Raw genomic sequence first — 20,372 nt, 5'->3', positions numbered from 1 at the left:
TAAGGCTTAGATATGGGAGAATTTGGGTACCTTTGCAAAGTGGTGTTAGAAGTGAGCTCCTTGACTTAGCTCACAAGTCTAAGTATTCGATTCACCCCGGAGCTACGAAGATGTATAGAGATTTAAGGAAAGACTATTGGTGACCGGGAATGAAAAGGGATATAGTTAAGTATGTGCACAAGTGTCTTACTTGTCTTCAAGTGAAGGCCGATCATCAAATGCCTTACGGTAAGATGCAACCTTTAGAGGTACCGGTTTGGAAATGGGAGCATATTACGATGGATTTGGTGACTAAGTTACCTAAGACCCCTAGACAACACGATGCGATTTGGGTTATTGTTGATAGATTGACTAAGAGTGCATTGTTTTTGGCAATAAGAGAAGCTTCGTCCTCGGAAGCAATGTCTAAGTTATATATGAAAGAAGTTGTTGCAAGGCATGGAGTGCCGGTTTCCATAGTTTCGGATCGAGACACTCGATTCACATCTCGATATTGGAGGAAATTTCAAGAGGAAATGGGTACTAAGTTACACATAAGTACCGCGTTTCACCCGCAAACGGATGGTCAAAGTGAAAGGACTATACAAACTCTTGAAGATATGTTAAGAGCATGTATCATCGATTTTGGTGGGAGTTGGGATACTCATTTACCTTTAGTTGAATTTTCATATAACAATAGTTATCACTCTACGATTGGAATGGCACCATATGAGATGTTGTATGGAAGGAGGTGTAGAACCCCGATTTGTTGGGGCGAGGTAGGTCAACGAGAATTGGGAAGCACGGAAATAGTGCAACAAACCACCGAGATGATTGATCAAATTCGTGAAAGAATGAAGGCGGCACAAGATCGACAAAAGTCATATGTTGATAAGAGGAGAAAGCCGATAGAATTTCAAGTAGGTGATAAAGTGATGCTAAAAGTTTCTCCATGGAAAGGCATTATCCGTTTTAGAAAGAGGGGAAAATTGGGTCCAAGGTTCGTGGGACCATTTGAGATAGTGGCGAAAGTTGGGAAGGTAGCCTACCGTTTGGCTTTACCCGATGAATTGAGTAATATACATGACACGTTTCACGTGTCGCAATTGAGAAAGTGTTTGGCGGATGATTCAACCTATGTTCCTTTGAATGAAATTGAGGTCGATAATAAGTTAAGATATGCGGAGAAGCCGATAAAGATTTTGGATCAAAAGGTTAAGCACTTGAGAAATAAATCGGTTATATTGTTGAAGGTATTATGGCAATTTAGAAAAGGTTCCGAATGTACATGGGAACCCGAAGAATGGCTCTTGAAGTATTATCCGTCGTTGCATCAAGAATGGTTCGCGAGGACGCGAACGATCCAAGAGGGGGAGAGTTGTAACATCCCAAATATTTAAGGTATTATTTTATGTAAATTTTTATTGCCAAGAAATTATATGGTAAAAGTCATTTTATGTTAATGGATGAAAGTTAAGTTTATTGGTTAAGTTAGGAAGGACTAAGGGTGAAAAGTTAAGATTAAGGACTTCCCTAACTAGAGTTGTGGTGGGGAGGGTAGAAAGTGTCAATAGGCCAAAGTTATTTTAATAAAAAGAATCAAAATGCTGGAATTTGTTATTAGTGCAAGAAAAATTACAGAAAACCTTCCTGGAGCCTTGAGAGTGTCGACTTTTGCAAGAGAGAAGAGGAGGATTCCTCAATTGTTGAAATTTAACCCATGCAAGCTTGAATTAGTGAAATCTAACACACCTTAATCACTCTAGCAAGCTTTAATCTTCCAATTTCACTCTCTTTGTGCACAATTAGGATTCTTAAACTCTAAAAGACAAGGTATGGATTTTGTGTCTAATTATTGCTTGCATTGTATGTTAATGATGAGATTATGCTTAAGAAAGTTGCTATTTGTTGAGTTGTGCACAATTGTTTGAGTTAGAATGGATTTGTTGATGATTTTGGAAGTAATTACATGTATGAACTTGCATTATAGATGTATGGCATGATTATGGTGAGAATGATGATGTTCTAGTTAGATTTCTAGTCATGCACACCAAGTGTTTGTTAAAATGTCTCAAAGAGATGATTATGTGTTCTAGCTAGAAATTGTGATGAAGGATGTTCATGTATGAACTATGGTTATTGTTGTAGGTTATAGAAATTGATAATTTGACAAGTTAATGGTGTTAGTAATGAAATTGAATTACTATGCACATTTGATGTTTAATGAAAGGATTAAAGGAAAAGTTGCATGATAAAGCTAAAAGTGATGAGTTAGTAATGTACATGATTAAAAGGTGATGTTTGATTGGTAACATGCTTGTTTTAGAAAAGATGAGTTCAAGGTTAGAAAGTATGTGTGTATGTATGTATGTTGTGATTAGGGGGTTAAGTGTATGAGTAAGTATAAATGATGTAATGATCCAAGAAAGTTATGATTTTGATTTAGTTATGTGATTAATGAGATTAGCTCATATATAGGTGCTAATCAAGAAAAAGAGGTCACAAGTGATCAAGGAAATCCATTTAAACAAGGTGAGTTTATAGGGGGTAATATGGGCGGGTCAAGAGTGGCTTAGTGTTCTCGGATTGCATCCGTGCAAGAGAGTAACGACTAAGTGCACTAGTTATGTAGCTTAGATAGAACTATTGGGTTAGCTCAATAGTTGTATCTATGGTTGATGTTTAGCTTAGGCAAGGTTATCACATTGCTAGTAATCTTGCCTATGGTTCGTGTTAGCTTAGACACTTTGGGTGTCTACGTATGAGATGATGATAGCTTAGGCATATTTAGTATGTCTATGGTTAGCTTAGACATGATTACTAGGTTCGGCCTAGTAAGTCATGTCTATGGTATGAATGATCGGATCCGAAAGTATGCAAGCAACCTAAGGGTTGAAGGATAAGTGTTTCGATTATGCCCAAATGATTTATGTTTATGTTTTATGTTTATTGCTTTCCTATAACTCACTAAGTGTAAAAGCTTACCCCCATGATGTTTTATGTTTTAGGTACTAAGGTTCATCGTGAAGGTAAGGAGCCCGTGTGAAGTGCTAGAGGAGCATTGGCATTAGCGTAAGTGGTATTGCAAGTCCCTTTTGTAATCACGCTCCATGGTTACCGCTTATCAAACGCCATGTATTTGAAGTGTCATGTTTGTCATTATTGAATTTGGGACCAAATGATGGTTTTGTTACATGAAAACACGTTTGATGTCTAAATGTTGTTATTAGATGGTATACGATGTTAGAAACTGATTTCAGATGTTTGGGTATGAATAATGTTGTTTTATATGTGTTTGAGAATGATGGAATGTGCAAAAGTTGGTTTATATACAATGTTGCAGGTCAGGCACCCGGAACAGGGTTATGTCGCGCCGCGGCAAAGGGGTCCGCGCCGCGGCAATGCACTGAAGTTCAAAACAGAACCAGGGTTAAGGAGTCTAAAATTTTATGTGTTGTGTCGCGCCGCGACAAGGCTTGCCGCGCCGCGGCATAAGCCTTGTCCGGCCAGTGACTTGAATATAAAAAAAAAAAAAAAAAATTACTCGATTCAAGGCGTTAAATGATAGATCTATCGGGTTTGACAACCCCACTCGGGCTAGTTAGCACTAGTTCATAACCGGTGTTTAGTACTTCATTTTACTACACTTGGTACGGTGTAGAGATAACTTTGAAAAGGGAATATGCACGAAAAACATCTGTTAAGTATAGTTACTGGGCGCTCAACAACATATAGAATATCTTTGCAGAAACGTTTATAACATGAAATCTTGTGGTCTATTATTATATCTTATGCTGGCTTTAAAACCTATATCTCACCAACCTTTGTGTTGATAGTTTGAGCATGTTTATTCTCAGGTCTTTAAAAGTCTTCCGCTGATCGCTTGCGTATGGTGTTACATGGCGTCGTTCATGCTTGTGTTTAAAGAAAGTTGCATTCTAATAAACATTATCTTTGTCATGTAATATATTTGGCTATTATGCCCATGTTGTAATATTATAAAACTTATGTATTCGGGGATCATTTCTCAAATGATTGCCCACATGTTTAAAACTTTCATTTATATATGAAAGGTTTGGTCGTTATGAAATAAGAATGCAATATTTTATAAAAATGTATCATATAGAGGTCAAATACCTCGCTATTGAGATCAATGAATAACGTACCTCGTTTATAGTAATATGGATGGGTCGTTTCACAAACGGTAACCTCCACCAACATCTCTCAGATCAACCTTTACATTTAAAACGGATTTCGTCTCTTGGAATTGATGTTGAGAAGAATTCAATGTCGAGTCATCCCTCTAATAACAATAGTCCATTGGTTGACCTAAAGAGTCAAAATTAGATATGGAACCATTATCACAAGGTTGATCAATAGGGGAGAAATCATTCATGTAACTATCATCATAACCACCGTCTCGATAACAACCATCTTAAGCAGCACAATAATCATCCGACTCACCATTAGCTTGCCACGAATCCATACACCCATTATCATGATTACCCATGTGACCATCATTCACATACCCAAAACCAGAATCATCGTTCGTGCCCAATTGTTGACCATCATTCATTACACTTGACCATAAGAAGTCATACAAAGATTCTTTCCCGACCATGGTATACCTGTAACCTAGCTGCAATCACAACACAACCAAACCAGCGCGTAAAACCAAACAAAATAAAATAACAAAAAAATAACTTTCGCAGAAACGAATTCCACGAAAGGATCGAACAACTAAGAGTTATTAAAATCTTAAAACACACAGCTCCCCGGCAGCGGCGTCAAAAATTTGATGTGCTTGAGACACACCTAATCTTATTGTAATATGATTACGAATTCGTCCACAGGGAGCAGTGTTTAAGATTTGAAGACTAATAATTATTCTGAAGATTTAGTTGTAAAAATGGGGGTTTTGATTTAAAACTAATTAAAGCAAAGAAAACAAATACGAATTCAATAAGATAAAGGGGTATTCACTTATATTCAATTTTCTAGGATCCGGATTGCTTTTATTAAGAACAATGTAATCAAATCCATAAGTATAACTGTCGTTAACCTAGTTCATTAATCAATTAGTAAGGTAAGCTGGTGTCCCGCACTTAGTTACTAATTATATCATGAAAGTGTCGGTTTTTCACGCTGGTTTCCCGCACGCTTCTGAAGAACACAATTAACCAATTTATAACTACTCAAGATGGTGATTCGGTTGAAGGGTAAATCGGTGTCCCTCTTTAGGCTTCATAATTACCTACTCAATTGATGGGTTAATTACTAGTCTAATTGCACTGGTTTTCCGCATGCAATCCAACTAATCTTAATTATCTTTCAATAACCTAGACAAGTTAATTAATCTAGTAACTCTTGTTACATCAATCAACAGACAAGTAATTAATGGGATCAATCAATGGGAGTAATTAAGAATCATGGATCACGAGCAATTATTAATACACACAAAAGACTAAGCAATCTATCAGCTAGGTTCAATCATCTAAATGAATACTAGGGATTTAGTTACTCATAATAATATGGATTGAACAAAAACACAAATTAATAAAGCACAAATAATTAATCATTAGCATAGACACAAATAATTAGAATAAAGTAGCAACAATATATGTGTTCATGAACCAAACCAAAATATATGAATAAAACTTTAAAATATAAAAATAAGCACTACCCTTCTGTCCTTTAGTTCCTCTTGCTTGTCGAATAAAAACTCCATAAGGCTGGTTTTAACCCAGCGTCACTTTTATCCGTCAAATTACGTGAAATCCCATGTGTCACCTCTTTGACGCCCCTAACGCGGCGTCAAAATTTGACGGAATGGGGTGTCAGTCACAAATCTGACGGAATGAAAAAGTTGTGTCAAATTTTGATGAGCCAATCAGATTTCTCCACTTATTTTTATATATTATTAATTAATATATTTGATACCCAACTACCAATAATATTTTACCACATCACCACCACAATATTTAACACTCAAATTTAACATTCTCCTTTAAAAACTCTTGACCTTGCTAAAAAAGTACATCACTTGACGTCAGGAATACTCTAAAGATGAGTCCACCTTACTTGTTGTACACCAACAACAATAATTAATTGGAATTGTTTACCTCTTCTTTTCTTTGAATGTGTCGACCAACAACATACAAGGGTGGGATCTGTGCCTTTTTTTTAAGAGAAAATAAATAATAAACCTAAAATCTAAAATCTAAAATCTAATTCTATTTTTTTTTTTCGCCCCCCTTCTTTTCCAACGTACACGGATATATATCTTATCTTACTACTATACATAAAGAAGTTTTTGCCAACTTCAACTCCAACACCTACACGTGTCATCCTTTCATTGGTTAAACAGCAACCCAGGTAGAGTGACACATTTGTTCCAGTTTTTCCTATTCAAATCCATGTTAGAACTCTTTCAGCGACACTCACCACTAACTTTTGGCCATGTGCCATACCCATAAATTAGGAGTCCGGGTTAGGAAAAACCCGACCGATTCATCCCCTTCTTTTAAAAATTCCCCACTCTCCTGTCTTCTTGAGTCAACCAATTAGCATAAATGAATTGTTTGTTTTTATCTCATTTGCATATTTAAGTCGGCCGTTGCCACGTTTTTACTCCGAATTGACATCCACCTGTTATACAGGTGCATACACTTTCTATTTATGCTGCCACGTGGTATGTTTCTCAACTTTCATTCTTATCGTGAATTTTAAATTGATTTATATATATATATTCATCTTTAAATTTTACTCCACACTTCTCAGGTATTTTTTTAATCTTTATACTCTAATCTCATTTATGTTTTTCTATTTTTTCACTGTTATCATCACACTTTTCAGTTAAGTTTTTTGCTCTGGATCTATTTATATCAATTTTTTAGATTTGACTACATAGTTTTCATGGATTTTTTTTTTCTGTATTATCTAATCTTTATATTTATATTTCAGAGTTCGTCAACACACTTTCCAGGTTTGTTTTGTCTGTTGCAATATATGATCACCGATCGGACGTTTATTTGATTCAACCCAAAATAACATACCAGTAATTGTTTTTTCTGATGTGTTTAGTGGAGAAGAGACTCGTGGATTAGATATCACTTATGAGCAAGATTAAAGTGATAAATTGGTGAACAATAAGTATCATTTTCAAAGGCGTTTAGTATGAAAACATCAGCTGTCAATTGCAAAGTTAGAATAAGTTATAATCAAAGCAGATGTTGTGTAAGTTGAATGAGCAGTAAGTACCTAACATCTGTCAAGTGAATAGAAACAAATCTGACGAAGACATGAAGATTGAATTGAATAAATAGAGTACATATTGAGCACTTCATTATATTTATATGTGTCGCCTTCAAGATGTACTTCCTGTATTTCACTTTTGTTTTCATACAGACACATGATGACAAGAGTTTGACTACATGTGTGTAGTTTCAAGTATTAAAAGTTAACTGGTTGTGATGTTTAGGAGTCACGTGCTATTGACAACTCAAACTATTTTTCTAACAATAATAAGATTATATGCAACACTGGAATATATTATATCACCAATCATCAATCAAAGTTGTAAACAAATTGAAAGCTCACACAGTCAAAGACGATTTGTTTTACACGTATACAAACCCATATAAAACCATGTTAGCTGATTATTTAAGTCTTAAAACTTTTATGTGAAGCAGGTCCACTTGAAACTAATAACTTGACAGCTGATTTGTAGCACATCTTTACGTAACTTATAACATAACAAGCTGTAGATGTTTGTGTAATTATAATGGTACTATATGCATGGTTTACTATATCACCCTATTCTATGTAACTTATGTAAGCTCATCATAAGTTTATGTTGCAAGGTGGTGATATGTTATGAATGGTATATATTCTATATATTTAAAATGGATGATAATAGTATTCATGCATGTGTTTCTGGCCGCTAACATATTAGCCTGATCACGCGTATAAAACCTTAAAACATGGACATAAGATTTTTTTGGTTGTGCATTAACATAAGATTTTGTGGGTTGTGCATATCCGCTAACATATCTGTGATTACACGTATAAAACCTTAAAACACTGACATAAGATTTTGTTGGTTGTGGATTAACATAAGATTTTCTGGGTTGTGCATTATGCACAGCCAAAAACCAGCTAGTATTGTTATATGATATCCTCTTGGTCCCCTATGTCAGCTAAATAAAGTGTAGGGCTCAAGTAAAATTTACAAATCCATTGTCAATTATTAACCTCAACCATCGGCCCAATTTAAATATAAGTCACCCTTTTTTTTTCCTTTACTGCTAAAAAGATCCGGTCCAAAATAAATTCGACAATCACCTTACTTTCATTGAATGATATTCGGCCCAATATCTTAATACTCCATGCGAGATGTAATAACCAAACGTGAATAATAGTACCGAACCGTATTGCCTTTAGCCTCGTGTTTTTAACAACAATCTCACATTTAGCAAACACGAAGTCTCGATCCACGAAAAATATTCGAACAACAAATAATCCTTTATCTTTTTAACTTTATGTTTAAGCCTCATCCATTATCTCCCAATTTGTTCTTCAACTCGCTCAAATCACCACATCAACAATTTCACCAAATGTGAACCCACAACTCTTCGAATCCACACGAAGTCATAATGATAAGAATAGATATCGCGATTAAAAATATATATAATTGGAGCAATATCAGAAACATATTAAGCTTTGTCGGAAAGGAAAAGAAAAAGAATCTTTTTTTTTAAAAGAAATTGATGTTCGTCGAGTTTAGACTGGAATGAAATGAAAAGAAGAGAAAAAAGGGAAAGTAAAAGGGAAGAAGAAAGAGGATGAATGATTTTAACGAAATTTTTCATTCAATTCTTTTTACCAATCGGAAGGATGTCATTTTTCCTTTCTTTCACTTCTCAACATTTCATTTCCTTTCTTTCGTCACGAATAGAACTTTATATTTTCATCTTTTAAAATAAGTAGCTACTTTCATGTTTCATCGAGTTAAAAGGTTCCAATCCTCCAATTGATGTATACGAGCATCGGGTGTTGCAAGTCGAATTTAACGTCTTTCACCAACGACGTTGAAATCGACGCGTCGATCGACACCGCGTCAGTGTCGAATTCTAATGTCCTCTTCCTAAAGTCGCTCCCTCTATGAGTTTGATTTTTTTTATTATTATTACTAGCTTAAGACCCGCAAGATTTGCGGGTTTCATCAATAAAAATTATAAATATAATATATTTGTGAGCACGTCAATTAAATCGACAAAAGTTGTGTATAAGAAACAAATCAAGTCAAAGGAGGACGTTGAACAAAATTATAGATATAAATTAATTAGGTGTAGACTGAATTATATCGCTAAGCACATTACACCCTTCAACGATATGAACATGCAGATATTTTGGTTAAGTGTTTAAAAGGATCATTTCAATTCAGCCCATTACACCCTATATTTCAAGTAGTTCGTGTATCAGGTCATCCCTTTACTTAAAAGGGTTCAAAAAAGACTCAAAAGTGAAAAAAAAACATGCCCAAATCAACCATTTATATCTCATATATCTTTAAGTTGTTGACCAAACATGTATATTTTATAACATTGACAACGTAAACTAATCATAAACGGAAATGTATCATAATTTTTACCCCGAGTTTTACAAACTGGGCTAACTAAAATTTAACCACAAGTTTTAACTTAAAAAAGAAACATCAAATTTAAGTATAATGTTTTTTTACCTAAACAATCATTAATAAAATGTTCTTTAAACGTAACAATCCAATATAATATGTTCGACTTGTATTGTTGCAAAGTATGCTCTCCTACTTCTTTCTAGTCAAAGAAAGCAAATTCACGAGGTTTTTTTAAGGAGAATCTTTTTATATTAAAGTAGAAATAACATGAAATAAGAATGATATTCATAATAATAATGATATTCAATTGTGACAGTGTTAGAACACAAAAATCCAAATTGAAATAGACATCTGCAAAACAAAATAACTATACATCATACATACTAAAGTAGAAGCGTGGCTTTTATATAAGGGGATGATTCTCACACACACTTTTTTGATCCTCACACACCTATTTTAACCTTTCTCTTCTAATAATACTCAATTGATGTGTGAGGATCAAAAAAGTGTGTGTGAGAATCATCCCCTTTTATATAAGGGTTGATTATTATATAATATTTTATGAGTAGGTGACATGGTGAGCTTGAAATAACATGAAATACTAATCATATTAAAATTTGACACTGTTGTAGTGGAGCAATATATTTTAAAACTATACATATCTTCTATTTAATTACATAGTACTATAGTAGTATGGTGAATGTATTCAGAATGGTTTGTTTTGTAGTATCACTAACGATTTTTTGTGTGTTCAACCAAGAGACCCACACAGACCAAATGCATGCCTTCACTCTCATTCATCCATGACCAGCTTGCAGAGATGCGTCTTCTGCAAACTGTCCACTCTAGGCACTGGCTTCAATTAATTGAAGGATGCTCAAAGCAACTCAACCCCTCCAGATGTTGTGAAGAAACGTCCTGAATAACAAATGACAAAACATGTGTAAGAGGACATGTATTAAATAAACACCATGTAAGAGATTTTGAAGATAATAATTTTGCACATTTACATATCAGGTCAAATGGGTTAGAAAACCACTCAATAAGATTTTATTCCAATAAACCTCCTTACTCATCTGAGTTGATCAATTAAATACTAAACATCTTATTGGTTGAATAAATATAAACTATTCATAAATATATCAAATGAAATGGACAACCATGTTTTGAATCGTTAATCAACCTAGCCGACCCGACATGACCCGAGCAACACATCCATTTTGCTACATCTAATACAAACCTCTTTTTGCCTCTAAAAGCAAAAGTACTTGACCACTTGTGCTAAAAACCAAATAGAACATAGGTATGTCCACACTCAAACATAGTGTATTACTTAACAAATACCGGTTAACCATAGTCTATAGTCTATCTATATGATACAATAATTGGATACCGTTTAGTATAAAGTTGTTTGAATAAAGGAAGCTCTTTCACACCGACTTCTGAGTCAAGTCCACTAACAATATATATATATATATATATATATATATATATATATATATATATATATATATATATATATATATATATATATAGGTGAGGATCCATGGAGAACCAAAGGTAGTAGAGAACCCATGGAACTCGTGCAGATTGAGTCAATCTGCTGCAGATTGACATTTTTTTTTGTGCAGATTGAGTCAATCTGCGTTTTTTTTTTGCAGTTTTTTTTTTTTTTTTTTTGCAGATCGACTTTTTTTTCTGTGCAGATTGACATTTTTTTTGCAGTTTTTTTTTTTTTTTTTTGCAGATTGACTTTTTTTTCTGTGCAGATTGACTGTTTTTTTTTTGCAGATTTTTTTTTTTTGGGTGCAGATTGACTTTTTTTTTCCATAGATTGAAGCTCAATCTCCACATAGATTGAAGTTCAATCTATGAGTTCTATGGATTCTCTACATACTCTAGTTCTCTAGGGATCCTTTCACTATATATATATATATATATATATATATATATATATATATATATATATATATATATATATATATATATATATAGAAAAGTCAAAATTTAGTATATAACGTAAGCATATACTTTTTTCATAAAACCCCAAAGGAACAAACAACTCACAAGTGTATTTGAAGAATCTTCATCAGACAGCGAGCTTTGAGAGATGGCACAAAATGCATCATTTCCACCTGCTAAAATTAAAGCTAATTATACACAACTATATACATATTATTTTACTTTGACATAACAATAGTTACATAAACTTCAAAAGCATACCGTGTGATAAGCAGACGAATGATCAACAATCTCAATGAATCCATAACGAACCACACTTTAAGAACCATATAATAAGGTCAGGCTTAAAATCAAAGGAAGTGAAACGAAATAGCAGTCCGTGACCACTTTTACGACAACGAAACAAAATAAAGCACAATGACTAAAGACGATGACGAAATAAATCATTTGTTCTTACACTAACATCAGTAATATTATATGTTTCACTCGCTTGCTTATGTTTATCTAAAGTATCCTTCACCAGTTATATACAATATGTTATCTTGTCTTTTGGCATAAGACCATTCCCAACCATGACGCCGTCATGGGCACTTCCTCAGCGCCACATCAGCTTTCTCTCTCCTCCTTTCTCACCACTTCCTCCCATAACACTCACATAACACACCACTACCAACCATGACATACTCCCTCCTCATCACATACCCCACAAAATTAATTAAATAAAAGAATATACAAGTTTCTACTCCTAGAGTACAAGTAAAAAGAATGTACAAGATTCTCTCTCCGTCCTCATTTGTGCTTGTGCATGAAAAATTGCAGGGCGAAACATTGAGGGCATGGTGAGGACACATGAGGAAATGGGGAATGCCAACGGTGCCCTCGAGGGCAAGGTGAGGACACACCTCGAGGGCGTACCATTGGGAATGGTCTAAGTAACTTTCATAAGAAGCATTTTTTATATCCAGAAAAGCACACGAAGGTTATAACCAGTTTCATTAAACAATATGTGCAGTAAAAATCAGGTAATGTTTAACAGATTATAAAATATAGGAACATTATACATATATATTATATTATATATACTATATAATATAACGACAAACTCATCACATCAAATAGTTCCAATTCTCAATCGATACACAGATCTTGACGATTACATGGTCTCAGTTCACTCGGGTCATCTTCTCAAAAGTATACAAACCCCTAACCCTGAGTAACATTAAACCGGGTAGATGGTAATACACTATCACAAGACTATTTTTCAAGCTAAAAATCATAAAAAGGACATATGTTATAGACCCGCAAATTTACGGGTTTACGCCCTAAATTTATATCAAGACAATCTTCAACGTAATATCACCAATGTATATGTCAGTATGTTCCAAACAAAATCAACAGTCAAAAAGTTGAAATGTGTGAAAATAGTCCACAATTACCACCTCGGTTAACCATAACAAAGATCAAATCTTTGACGTTTAAAAACTTACCCATGCCATAAGCCTCGTTCCCTATACAATAAATGTATCATATGCAGTATCTTTTCCGGTTAAAAGCTCAAGTAAAATGACACCATAACTGTATACGTCCCTTTCGTTGTTGCCCTTAGCATGTCAAAATACTCTGAATACACAAGTATTTCATCGAATAAAAAGAGTATCTTCTCATTTACTTCCATGAATCAAGAAATAAGTACGATGTTAAGAAACAGATGACTTACAAAATGAAACTAAGAAAGAAAAGAGGTGTAGTATGTTTGAAAGAGCTCCACTCCAATATACACTTTGTACCATTGTAAGAAAGGAGGCTTATTTGCTCCAGCCTGCAACGATAAATCACTTAAATATATGCTGAAAGCTTTCATCTTCTTCTTCTATAATACTAAAAAAGAAAATTAAATATTCCGTTAATCAAGGTAGATGGGGAGATTAGAAGCAAGGTAGATGATCCAATGGCTTACGTTATAAATTAAAAACATTCATTAGCTAAAACTTTTATGAAAACAGAAGGTAAGTTATATCAAGAGTTAGCTTATTAATTAAATCAATTGAGTGAAAAAAAGAAGAAGATCGTGAGCTACTTTTGAAAACTTTAACCCGAATCTTGATTTCCTACAACTTTAGCTCATTCTCTAGAAAGAGTTACAAATCGGTCCCTTTTTTAGCCTATGGGTTACCATTATCGGACCGGGTAATCTGGTTGGCAGTGATAAAGAAAGTTATAATTTATGCAAAGATATTTGAAGTAGTAACCTTTATGTGTAACCAACTTGAGCAATGAGTGTCTTTAGCCGTGATATATGAGAATGGGAAACCATGATTACCTAATCAGTAAGAGCAAAACTACCTTCATGATGACCATTTGTTCAGACATCTCGGCCACATTTCTTCTTAATAACGGACTGCGCAGACAATATTGAATGAAATGTAATTCGGTAGTCATATACTAAAATAGAGAGTATATAATAGCAGGTCGGGCCAATAAAGTGGTTAACATTGGTGTATGTATTTGCCTTTAGAAAGATAATAAATAATAAAATAGGGTTACCATTAAAAAAAAAAAAACCCTATTTTTGAATATGAAATTGAAAAGAACCCCTTTTTTCTTGAAAAGAAACCCAAATACATCATCAGTGTACTAAAAGAAACCGATTATGTAAAGACACAACTTGATCCTTACACTCGTCCAGATTTGTGTGAGAAAGAACTTCGGAATGCTTCACTAGTGTATCTGGAGACCTAAATAGTCATATTTCAGGGAAATCTAACACTTGTAGTTAAAGTTCAGTATTTTGAAAGAAAAAAAAAAATCCATCAACAAACCAACATGTGTAATAAAAAAAATAAAAATAAGATTAGCAATACCAACCAATAGCCCCATACCTTGCTCCTCCGAGTGGCTCTGTTTGCAGCATTTTCAAGACAAATCTGAGATAAAAGTATACTATTATCCGAGTGGCTATGTTTAAACAACTTTGGTGGTTTGATCTAACCCATTGGTAGGTTTTAACAATATAGACACAACTATCCGAGTGGCTATGTTTAAACATCTAATTTTTTTTCAATGATCATAGCGCTTTTGCACTTTTTGCTAAATCACACAAAAATAGAACAACGACAAGGGGTATGAATTTGACCATGGTTAGAACTAAGTAGAAGGTCAATTTCCTAAAAGTTTACCGGATTACTAACGATTTCCTTAGATGAAGTTAGTTCCTACAACATAGAGAAACATATCACAACATATTTAAAATGAATCTCATGGAAAAAATTACAACAAATCAACAAACTATTTCAAGAAAACAAACCACTAGTATTTGAAAGTTTGACTGAGAACAAATTATCCTTTTTCACCACTGCCGGAACCACCAAATTGACCAGTCACTGGTTGATGCCAGAATCGACCAGATCTGACTAGTTGTTGCCGGAATTGGCAATCTCATACCGGTCTCATCTTCATATCTGTCCGGACATCCACCGAAAAACCGTTATCTTACAGCAACGTACACTCTTGATAGATCTTCTCAATCGCCGTCGTTATCCAGTTCGCCGTCGTAGAGATCGATTACGTCGATTGCTGAATCGAAAATGAAAAAGGTGTTAGGGCTGTGTTCTAATTTTCTGTTTATACTATCCGTATGTATTAATATTTATTTATATTTATATTGTTTGTGTTTTACTTTAGGATGAAAACCAAAAGTGGTTGCTCGGGAACCAAAAAAATAGAGGATAAGTGTTTTGTTAATTCAATACTAGAGATTTATATGATGACTTTTTTGGTGATAAGCAAAAAGGATTTGGTAAATCTCGTATTGGATACTTCAAATTTCAGCTTATAAAGAGACAACTTGTGGATTACTTCAAAAAAACAACAATAGATTATAATTCATGTTTGATGGGTTGAATTCAATGTTTGGGGGTTTTTAAAATTAGAGTTCTTATATTTTTTGGCAATGAAGATGATGTTAGGGTTCTTAGAAGGAAATGGTAGGATGAAATAAGATTTAACGAAAAAATTTAACAGATGTTAAGTCGAGGGACCAATCACGAACTTTTTTTACATATTAACTGAATACCTGGTGTACAGGTTACATAATGCATACAATAGAACAATTTAGAAAGTTAAATGCATACAATAGGAGATCTGAAAGTTGAATACATACAATAGGAATTTGGTGAAAGTTCAATGAATTTTTAAATAATTTTCCCAAAAAGAAACATGCAAATTAGAGAGTGAGTGTTTGCCCTAATTTATTTTCAAATGGCGTGAAATGCTATGTAATTTTTTGGCCGCTAATTTTCTTGATAAGGGTAATATGGGAAGGTTTGTGATTAACAATACTTATAAGGTTATGGTTAGATCTAAGGGTTATTAAACAAGGGCAATAGATGTCATTTTTTTCATCTAATAGTCCAGATTCAAAGTTAATGATTAAATGTATCTCAATTTCTCTTTTCATTTAATGTATAGATATAGATATAGATATAGATATAGATATAAATATAGATATAGATTTTTCTATAAAATTATCTGATTGGTTGATATGGCTGAAACGAACGGTTTTATTTATGCGGTGTCGTTAGGCCGCAAGGCGTCAGAGTCAACCACCAACAAGGGGGTAATGGTTTTAAATTTATATTTAGCGGAGCCTAAATCGTACTACTCCTTATTATGAGTAAGGGAAGTATGACCTAGGGTCGTATTTTTGAGATATCAGTAGAATCGAACCTATATTTAAAGCTTAAGATAATTCTAAGGTGCAGGAGTAGTGGCTTGTTACCTAATTTTGGGTTTTCTAGTTTATAAGATAAAATAAAGTAAACGCGATAAAATTTGTAATTCAGATAAGGTTAAAACAAGTGCATGCTATGATTTCGTCAGTTGTTTTGCCGAGATTATGTAATGTTGGCTCGTGAATAGGCAGTGACCTTGTATTCATTACACTAGTCCTAAACGCCCTGTCATAAGACATGTCACTGGGTAATGCGATAGACTTGAAAATTCTGAATAGACAGCAACGTCCCTTACCCCCGACGCCCGTGCAGTCTGACTACAGGCATACACATTCAGACGACTCATCCAATTGAGCGACTCGGTTGGGTGACGTATTAACATTCCACAATGGTCTAAACTTTCTTAAGCATAATAGGATACAGGGTTTTCCATATCCGAGAGACGTGATGTGCTTTGATGCTTTCGTTAATGATTGGGTTTAAAAGATAGTTAGGCCCTTAAAAAGAGTTCAACCATAAAGAACACCATGGCCAAGTCAAGGTTGACTTCCATGAACACGTTCGGTTATCCTAACGGTCCAATTCTTTATGTGTTTAAACAAACAGTTCCTTAATTAACCAAAAATCCCTCAAGCGGGGTGTAATGCTTGAGACCGCATTATGGTGAAGTGTACTAATCAGCACTGACCGGGTTCCATGGCCTTACTTAGCAGAGGTACAGCTTAAAACAACCGTTGTGCTTCAGCGTGCACGTACGAAGTTTATATGCTTAGTGACTACACTAGCATGGTCTAAGACCGACAATGTACTAGGGGTCTAGTTAGATGTTTCACTACGAAAGAATCCTCAGTCGAAATCCAAGGCTCGGTGGATTTACTACAACCGGTGTGCCTCAGTCAAACTTACGTTGTATCCGATAGACTTCTCTTACCAAGGGGTGACACAGATAGTGTACTCTGAATCGGGGTTCGCGACTTCCCAATAACAGAGCCAATAACTACGTTCTATTAGTTGGAAAAGCGATTCAAAGCATAATCGAAAAGCATCTCGACAACACACGCAAGCCATAATATTATTTCGGCATTATAACTGACTACATCATAACATACACTAAATATAACTACTCGCTAATCATGGCAACAATATCACACGGCATAATAATGGAAGACATTATATAAAGACAAAGGATAGAAGTACCAGTAGATTAAACGAGTTCCGAATACAAAAGTGACAACTTCAAACTCCAGACCGCTCCTAATACAATCTTCGGCGTTCTTCTCCGGGTACTAGGTTTCCCGCACGGAGTCGAAGACCTTGAAAGTATGACTAATATTGTAAAAAGAGAGAGAAAGAAGTAAATTGAAGTGTGTGTTGAAATGGATGACAAAAACTCTTTAAATAAGCTTGAATTTTGCCTGCAAACGGCTGGCAGGCCGTTTGGTAAGCCGTTTGCAGGGGCCGTTTGCCAGGCTTGCCCGTTTGCTATGCCCGTTTGATCTGGCAGTGTGGCAGGCCGTTTGCCATACTGGCAAGCCGTTTGGCTTGCTGATTTGCTAGATCGTAACTTGATTTCTTGTCTTTCACCGTTTTCGCTCTAGAATCTTCATTTTAGCTCCGATTTTCTTGATTCTTTTTGCACCGTCTTCGTAATCACTTGTTCTTCAATTTTAACCGACGTAGCGGGTATTTTGGCGATAAAGTTTAGAACTTTATTGTTTTTGGGCCTTAATACCGAGGTGAAAACGCGACTTTTTAGCCGATATCAAATATCCCACACTTGCACTTTGCTTGTCCTCAAGCAAACTTCTTATTTTTACTTTAAGAAATCTTTTCGGAGTTTTTTTCTAATAGCCTAAGCGGTTTGCTTTTTATTATAAGAGCTAAAGATAAGGTGAGACATCTATGTTAGGGTTGAAACTATCTCTGCAAACATGCGAGGAGGTTACATGACTTAGGCTAGCTTTCATGGGTCACTTAAATCACTCAAGTGTTTAGGGTTCCCTATAGATCTAAGAAATGAATTCACTCATAGTCAGTCATGTTGCACTCATCGTCATAGGCTTGATAAAGACTCAAATCCTTGCTACTAATGTGAAAACGGTAGTAACCATAGCTTCTAGGTCATTTGTCAATGATGGAAATGAATTTTTTTAGAGTGGTGGTGAAGTTGTTTTAAGGGAGGTGAAAAAAAAAGGTGTGACGACCCGGAAATTTCCGACCAAATTTAAACTTAATCTTTAAATGAATTAATGTTTCCGACACGATAAGCAAAGTCTGTTAAGTTGAAATTCAAAAATTTGGAACTGTGTTCATGTAACCTTCGACTTTTCCGGACGATTCACGAACCACTATTTGTAAATAAGATATGTATATAAATATATGTATATATTTGAGATTGGTATTTACATGATTAAATGTTTCCAACATGTTAAGCAATCAAACTTGTTAAGACTTGATTAATTGAAACGGATTTTACATAAACGTTTGACCACCCAGTTTGTCCGACGATTCACGAACGTTAAATCTTGTAAAAACGACATGATGATATATATATACATGGACATATATATATATATATATATATATATATATATATATATATATATATATATATATATATATATATATATATATATATATTTAACATGGTATTATGGTAAGTAAGTATCTCATTAAGTATATTAACAATGGGTTATATACATAAAATGAGACTACTAAATTAAGGAATTTGAAACAAGATATATATGTAACGGTTATCGACGTAATAACATCTTAATTAAAATAAATACATATGTATTGTATTAAGATATATTAATACATTATGTTTAACATGATATAATGATAATTAAGTATATCATTAAGTGTATTAATAATGAACTATATACATAAAACGAGACTACTAACTTAAGGGTTTCGAAACAATATATACATGTAACGATTAACGACGAAATAAGGACTTAATTAAAATGTATATATATGTATTATATTAATATGTATTAATACACTTTTGAAAGACTTAAGAACATATATCAAAATACTTATACTTAACAAAAATGCTTACAATTACATTCTCGTTCATTTTCATCAACAATTTTACTCGTATGCACCTGTATTCGTACTCGTACAATACACAGCTTTTAGATGTATATACTATTGGTCTATACACTCAATCATCAGCTCCTTAGCAGCCCATGTGAGTCATTAAACATGTGGGAACCATCATTTGGCAACTAGCATGAATGATTACACAAAATTACAAAAATATTATAAATCATTCATGAATTATTTACATGAAAACAAAATTACACATCCTTTATATCTAATCCATATACCAACGACCAAAAACACCTACAAATACTTTTTTTCTTCAATTTTCTTCATCTAATTGATCTCTCTCAAGTTCCATCTTCAAGTTCTAAGTGTTCTTCATAAATTCTACAAGTTCTAATTTCATAAAATCAAGAATACTTCCAAGTTTACTAGCTCACTTCCAATCTTGTAAAGTGATCATCCAACCTCAAGAAATCCTTGTTGTTTACAGTAAGATATCATTCTAAATCAAGGTAATACTCATATACAAACTTTGATTCAATTCCTATAACTATAACTATCTTAATTCGAGTGATAATTTTACTTGAACTTGTTTTCGTGTCATGATTCTACTTCAAGAACTTTCAAGCCATCCAAGATCCTTCAAAGCTCAAGTTTATTTCTCATCATTTCCAGTAGGTTTACCTACTATACTTGAGGTATAAATGATGTTCATAGCATCGTTCGATTCATAATTATATAATCATCTTATTTGAAGAAAATAACTTGTAATCACTAGAACATAGTTTAGTTAATTCTAAACTTGTTCGCAAACAAAGTTAATCCTTCTAACTTGACTTTTAAAAATAACTTAACACATGTTTTATATCTATATGATATGCTAATTTAATGAGTTAAAACTTGGAAACACGAAGAACACCGTAAAACTGGATATACGCCGTCATAGTAAAACCGGGGGATGTTTCGGGTTGGATAATTAAAAAAAAAAAAACTATCTTAGACTTTGATTTAAA

General features: G+C 34.0%; 2 long non-coding RNA genes across 5 annotated transcripts; one reads left to right on the top strand and one right to left on the bottom strand.

Moving 5' to 3' along the window:
* Positions 1–6,480: 6,480 nt before the first annotated feature.
* On the top strand, positions 6,481–7,577 carry LOC139895797 (uncharacterized). The gene is made up of 2 exons (XR_011776020.1): positions 6,481–6,964; positions 7,063–7,577. It is a non-coding gene; the product is annotated as an uncharacterized lncRNA (long non-coding RNA).
* A 2,654-nt stretch (positions 7,578–10,231) lies between these two features.
* On the bottom strand, positions 10,232–15,323 carry LOC139899597 (uncharacterized). 4 transcript variants are annotated; one of them, XR_011777600.1, is made up of 8 exons: positions 14,755–15,323; positions 14,255–14,502; positions 13,828–13,976; positions 13,296–13,397; positions 13,066–13,198; positions 11,840–11,894; positions 11,684–11,751; positions 10,232–10,534 (listed from the first exon to the last, which is right to left on the bottom strand). It is a non-coding gene; the product is annotated as an uncharacterized lncRNA (long non-coding RNA). The 4 variants fall into 4 exon arrangements; XR_011777599.1 differs by having other exon boundaries at positions 14,255–14,790; positions 14,883–15,323; XR_011777598.1 differs by having other exon boundaries at positions 11,684–11,754; positions 14,255–15,323.
* Between the last annotated feature and the right edge of the window lie 5,049 nt (positions 15,324–20,372).

This window comes from Rutidosis leptorrhynchoides, chromosome 3 (genome assembly GCF_046630445.1).
Source record: "Rutidosis leptorrhynchoides isolate AG116_Rl617_1_P2 chromosome 3, CSIRO_AGI_Rlap_v1, whole genome shotgun sequence".
NCBI classification, from domain to species: Eukaryota; Viridiplantae; Streptophyta; class Magnoliopsida; order Asterales; family Asteraceae; genus Rutidosis; species Rutidosis leptorrhynchoides.
This window is presented reverse-complemented; position numbering and strand designations above follow the sequence as displayed.